Raw genomic sequence first — 7034 nt, 5'->3', positions numbered from 1 at the left:
CCGCACCCGGCGCCGGAGGCCTCAGCCCGCCCCTACCAGCCGGCGTTTGCACGGGCAGTTGCCCCGGCGGCCGCACGGCCAAGTGGCTGCTGCCACGGCCCGGGTTACCCAGCGGCACACCCCCCGCCCGCCGGCGGCCTCTGGCCAAGCGGCGCAAGGCCTCCACGCCCAGCGCCCGCCGCCGGCGGCGGAGCCGCCCCGCCCCGTCCAGCAGGAGCAGAGGAGGCCATCTTCTTGGGAGGCGGCTGCGCCGCAGAACCGCGTCCGGCCATGCCCAGGAGAGGCCGGATCCTCCTTGCCCGACGATCACCACACGCCGGGAATCCACGGGTGCCGCGCCTATGAACCCTAAAACGAGCAGGAGACGACGCTCGAGGAAAAGCAGTTCGATCGTCTACGTACGTGCATGCGAAATCAATACGGGCAGGAGTCTGGTCCGATACAGCATGGGCCTCATACCCATCTGACCCTGGCCCATCTCCTCGCGGCCCCGGCTCCTTCCGAGCCGGCCCAGCGCAGCCCAGAAAGCATTTCAAACGCATCGATCTCATCTCCGAGATCCCGATCGCCGGCACGGCCAACACAGGGGCCGCCGGTGCCTGTCGATGGTCGATCCGCCTCGCGTGCTTCCTCTTCTTTACAGTAATCCACGACTCCGGTCTAATCAGATCGAAAAGCGTAAGATTCGGAAGACTCACCTTAGGTAAGGGACCCTTCCAAGGTCTGAGCGCCGACACCGCCGTCCTCCGATGAACAACCCGTCAGATCATCTCGTTCCTCTCGCCCGCGTGAAGACCGATGCGCGCCGGATCGTCCGATGGGAGTACTCGATCAATCGTCGTTGCTACTTCATCCTCGTTATAACCTGAGTTCAAAAATTCACAAATAAGATCCGAAGGTGTCGGTGAGGGCGGCGACTCCGCCGGGGACGCATCCCCATCGTCGTCCGCGTCGTCGTCGTCGGAATCGGCTAGCGCCCAAAACCGCCCGCCAACGCGCCGTTGATCACCGGCAGCGGCCGGCGCCGTCGCGGCCTCGCGCACGGGCGTCCGCTCTTTCGCCCGACCCATCGTTTTATTCCTCGACCCATGCGAAGTTGTGAGTGGAGGGTTCATGTCTATACTTACACGCTCTATTTAATAATGGGACTTTTTGAATTTTCTTCTAAAAGTTCCTTCACCCGCTCATGTTCATGCATTTGTCATGGCTGCTATCAGATCACTAACGAAAACTTTTATGGAGTCCTCTGTGACGCAATATATCTATATGCATCTATACAAGTCTCGGTTTTTCCCCAATAGGTTCAACCATACGTGCAATATCTTGATAAGTGAACAGTTACATTCTTGTGATCAGAAATGAGAGAGTTAGTTTGTGAGGGTCTTAACTTTAAAATGATCGTGGGGATGTGTCATTCTAGTATTACCTCAGGTATACATATGTCGTTGCAAGTACAAAGTAAGATGCTGAAACTTTGTAGGCTTTGGAGTGAAAGGTTGCACTATCACCTCCTTAGGACGTCTAGGATGATAATTTTCACAGACAATGGCATCGTTTGTTTTGGATCCAGAAAATGAAAAAACGCCAAAGACAACAAGTCTTGTTGGGTGGAGTACGAAAGCACCGATGCATCTTTTGACCAGCCGTGCATGTCATGGCAAACAATGCCTCTTATATGAGTTGATACAAGTATTCTTATAAGATAAATCACTAGCGCCATATCATATAGAAAATTTCCAATTGTAAGAATGGTAATTACTCTAGTATGATCACGGCAATACATACTACATTTATATTGGCCAACTTATCGTTATTGGACCGAGCTGGACCACAATCACCATAGAAAGTAGTAGAACTATGTGCGGGGTAGGGGCTCTTTTGCCCCACCCCCCCCCCCCCCCCCCCCCCCACCCCCCCCAAAGCCAAACGACAATACGTACCAAATTTGAACTGGGCAACAACCCTTTCAGAATCGCTATCATGGATAAAATTCATGGCAAAAAAAGTTGCATACTTTGACAAAGCCTACGTTCGCGATATCATAATCTGCAAATAAACATCACAATTTCTTGCATTGTTAGTATAGTAAGCACGAGTCTTTGGCTTCCGTTGAGATGTCATTCATCTGCCAGACTTTACCAAAAGTTACCAAACTATTGTTGGTGGTGCCATATTGGTTGGAATCTATTTTATGAAGACATCATAGGAACTTTCCTCTATCTCTTGTCTGTTCTCTCACATGACTATTACTTTAGGAGGCAATGTTGAGTCGTTGGCTGGTTTTCTCCACTAGTAGGAAAAGGGGCTTTTACCCCGGTTCATAAGGGCCTTTAGTCCTGGTTCTGGAACCGGGACTAAAGGGTCGTTACTAATGCCCTAGCCCTTTAGTCCCGGTTCTTACACGAACCGGGACTAAAGGCCGTCCACGTGGCCGGTGCGGGGAGCCCAGGCAGGAGGGCCTTTGGTCCCGGTTGGTGCCACCAACCGGGACCAATAGGCATCCACGCGTCAGCACCTGGCAGGAGCTGAGGTTTTTTTAAAGGGGGTGGTTTAGGGGTTTTGGGGGGTTAATTTAGGTGTTTCATATATTGTGTTAGCTAGCTAATTAATAGAGAGAAGTGTCCTCTCTTATCTCCGTGCTTTGTCGACGCTACGTACTATATACGTATGGAGAGGAGTAGACACGCTAGCTAGTAATCAAATGAAGGAAACAGAAGATCGTCATGAACATATATATATATATATGCATACAGAGAGAAGTGATATCGACCACCTCTCCATCTCCGAGATATTGGTCGAACAACAAGTTCTCGTATATCTATCCGACACTACCGACTACATATATACAATAATTATCTCTTACAATACAATCTCCTAATTATATTATAGGAACACAGGGTCCACATAGTATTCTCCATTTTCAGCGATCACGTGGTCAAGGAAGAATGCCGCCAATTCCTCTTGAATTCCTCGCATACGAGCTGGTGCTAGGAGTTCATCCCGCTTCCGAAAAATCTAATTTGAAGAAGGGGGTCAATACATATATATATATGAATAAATGAAACTCAACACAAATGATGGTAATAAAATAAAATTGTGAATATTATTGCTTACGCACTTCATATTGTTCTTCAGTGTAGCCCCGCTCACAGGTATGGTAGCGGATGGACTCGCAAATGTAGTATCCACAGTAATTATTCCCGGGTTGCTGCCACAACCACTTTACAAGAAATAGAGGTCAATCAAACTGATAAGCAAGCATGCTAAATGGTATTGATCAAACTAGCGCTTGAATCACTAGGAGATGCGCGGAACATGCTACTATAGTACTTACTTTCGGGTGTCTAAATTGCAGCTGGTTCGGCAGTCCTGGGGCTTTTGAGGTGAATTTTCTCCAAACCCTGCCAGACAAAGAAAACAATTACTTGATATCAGGAAATGAACAAAGTTGCTGATATGGTGGATAATGATCGATTTAACTTACTTCTGGAGCATTTGAGTCATGTTCGCATAGTCCTGGGGATCTTTTCGTCTCGAGTCTAAGACGGTTACTACTCCCGGCTCAAGCTTAATCTCTAGGAGAATATAGTGGAAGCTGCGCATGCATGCATAGGTCATCAATTACATTACCATAACCTGGACTAATAAGGGAAACCGAATATGCAGAAGACAGTAACACTCACTTGAAGTTGTAAGGAAAGAGTATTATATCTTTGTTTTGATTTATTACCAACGATTGTAGCAAGTTGGCCTCGGTATCTTTGGCATGAAATTTAACCTGATAATCATCTATGAGATTTGTGTTAATGAACCCAATATCACCGATTTGTCTTTTCTTCAATTCGGCGATCTTCAATCTGCATAATATAGTGAGGATAAGTATAAATACATGCAATGAAAGAGCTGACCTATATAGAGAGACTTAATGACAGAAGTAGTACTACTTACAGATAGTAGCAAGAAATCCTCAAATGGAACATTCAGCAGTTCAATTCCAACGAGGTCATGCTCCGGTTTAACTCTCAGCGTTGAAGTACTCATCCCATCAGACTCTCTGCAGGTTTTCATGTACCAATCATGTAGTCTTCGCATCATCGTGCTTAGAGATTTGACATCTTTGACGAGAGGCTTCCCGTAATGGTATTTGTGTTCGTCCACCTCCATGATTTCATAATGTACATCGTCGGGCAGGTAATCTCCAAGATCGGTATAACCGGGCACCATACCCGGATCATTAGCGACGATGTCTTTTGACACCTTGAGCGGGGGGCACGATTGGTTCTCTTGTTCGCCGAGCTGGGCAATTTTTTTCCCAGCTCGTCGTTCTTTCATCCTTTTATCACTGACAGTACTTCCCGACCGCTCCGCTTCGGCATATGCCTTTGCAAGAACGCGCTCATAGTTGCCTTTTGGCGGAGACTTTGGTGGTTTTGTCAGGGCAGCCAGAGTGCGCTTTGCTTTCACCGGATCTACCTTCTCCTCCGGAGGTGGATGTTTCTTTGCTTTGTCCCCTTCAAAGAAGTTCTTCACTTCGGCTCGCACGATCTTCGCGTTCTCCTCCTCGGTCCTCTCATATGGTAACTTCTCTGGAGTCTTCAGAGAAGGACCGAATCTGTATTGCCTCCCACCTCTGGCAGCTGTACTGCTAGACGCCGGCAGAGCAGACGGAGCGGCTGCGGCTGTCTTCTTTCCTTGCTTACGAGGCGGAGGAGAAGGACTACGACGCGCCGGAGCAGCCGCAGCAGCGGCGGGTCTCTTCCGCCCTTGCTGACGAGGCAGAGAAGGAGGAGGCTTGCTGCTCTGGCGCGCCGGCGCTGGCGGAGAAGGAGGCGGAGTGCCGCCACGCGCCGGAGAAGGAGGCTGAGTGCCCTGATCACTCGCCGGAGGAGGAGGCGGAGGAGGAGGCGGAGTGCCCTTACTCGCCGGAGCCGTCCAGTTCGGAAGCTTGATGAGCTCCTTCCGCCATAGGCATGGAGTCTTCAGAGCTAAGCCTAGCCGAGTCTCCCCTTCACCGGTAGGGTGGTCAAGCTGGAGGTCCTCAAATCCCTCCGTTATTTCATCCACCATCACCCTAGCATATTCTTCAGGAATCGGCCGGCAGTGGTAGGTTGCGCCGGGTTCAGTAGGTAAAACAGAGCCAACAGCCGCCTTGACTTTCAAGTTCTGCCATTCCGCCATAAGGTGGCAATGTTGAGACTCCGTGATAGCATCCACGGGGTAGCTAGGAGTAGCCGCATGCTCCAGCTGAGGCAGCTCGGTGGAAGCCACGCTGCTTCTACGCTGAGATGGCGGTGTAGCTTCGGGGGCAGTTTCAGCATCTCTATTGCTATCTCGTTCCTCTAGCACTTGAACCCTTTCGTGCAGACGCTGAATTTGGATCTGCTTTTTTTCCTCCTCTCCTGGGTTTTGTAACCGCCCGCGTCCGGAAAACTAGCCTTCCACGGAACGGAGCCTGGCGTGCCTCGTGTCCGTCCAGGGTGCTCAGGATTCCCGAGGGCCATTGTGAGCCCGTCGTTCTCTCTGTCTGGAACGAACGTCCCTTGCTGCGCTGCATCGATATAGTGCTGAATCTTCTTGACGGGTATTGCAAGTTGCTCGTCCGTCCAATGACACCTCCCTGATACAGGGTCCAAGGTTCCGCCAGCCCCGAAGAACCAAGTCCGGCAACGGTCTGGCCAATTCATTGTCTGTGGTTCGATCCCTTTATCAAGCAGATCCCTCTCAGACTTGGCCCACTTAGGCCGGGCTTTGAGGTAGCCACCTGACCCCGTGCGATGGTGAAGCTTCTTCTTCGCAGCATTCATCTTGTTTGTCGCTGACATCTTCTTACTCTTTTCCGATGTCTTGTGGGCCACAAATGCGGGCCAGTGATCTCTGATCTTCTCATACCGGCCGATGAATTCAGGTGTCTCTTCTTTGTCGACAAACGTTTTTAGCTCATTCTTCCACCTCCTGAATAGGTCTGCCATCTTCTTAAGAGCATGAGACTTGATTAATTGCTCTTTAACTGGCTTCTCCGGATCCTCCTCTGGCGGTAGGGTGAAATTTGCCTTCAGCTTAGTCCAAAGATCATCTTTCTGCATATCATTGACATAAGACACCTTAGGGTCTTCCTTCTTAGGCTTATACCAATGGTGGATGCTGATCGGGATCTTGTCCCTAACTAGAACCCCGCACTGAGCAGCAAAAGCATCCTTTGTCCGGAGGGGTTCAATCGGTTGGCCGTCGGGCGCGATTGCTGTGATCTCAAACCTTTCATCCGAGCGCAACTTTTTCTTCGGGCCTCGTCTCTTTACCGCAGTTGTGCTCGATCCGGAGGGCTAGAAAAAAGAAGAAAGACGAGTGTTAATTAATATGTGTACATACCAAAACAATGAATGCATCAATTAGCTAGTCAGCACAGGCTTAACTAATATATTTACCTGGCCGGACTCTGTTCGGTCACCGGAGCCGTCACCACGGGTTCCTTCTTGCACCAGCATTGGGTCACCGGAGCCATCATAATCATGTCTTTCCTCCTCCACTCTTCGATCACCGTAGCCTGCTTCTTCACCCTGTTCTTCCAGACCATCATTGTCGTTAAGATACGACAAGATATCACCTCTGGCTAAGATTATGTCCCCCAACACCTCTTCTGCTTGCTCATCTCGTCCGTGCTCCATTGTTTCTGCAAATATTACAACATGGCAATTATTACACAAACATGACAACAGGTGGATATATTAGTGCAAATGTAGATCTAGCTTATTCCGGGTTTGGGGTGGCCTAGGCAACGCTTCAAGGGTAGGGGCGTGGCGGGAGGGGGTAGGAGACCGACATTGTTTTTTTCTAGGGTTTGGGTGTCCTCGAGAGTTTTGGTCGAGCGAGAGGGCCGGGGGGTGCTCCCATGGTATAAGTTATCACGGTCGAGAGGGGGTATACATATCGACCGTCCATCATGTCGAAGTTATCTGGGAGGGAGTTATATATATCGACAACGACGACATACATACACGGGAAAATAATGTTATCGGGGAGGGGGTATATATCGACCC

This window comes from Aegilops tauschii, chromosome 7, assembly GCF_002575655.3.
Source record: "Aegilops tauschii subsp. strangulata cultivar AL8/78 chromosome 7, Aet v6.0, whole genome shotgun sequence".
Classification (NCBI taxonomy): domain Eukaryota; kingdom Viridiplantae; phylum Streptophyta; class Magnoliopsida; order Poales; family Poaceae; genus Aegilops; species Aegilops tauschii.
The sequence above is the reverse complement of the archived record's forward strand: the minus strand, read 5'-3'. Positions refer to the sequence as shown.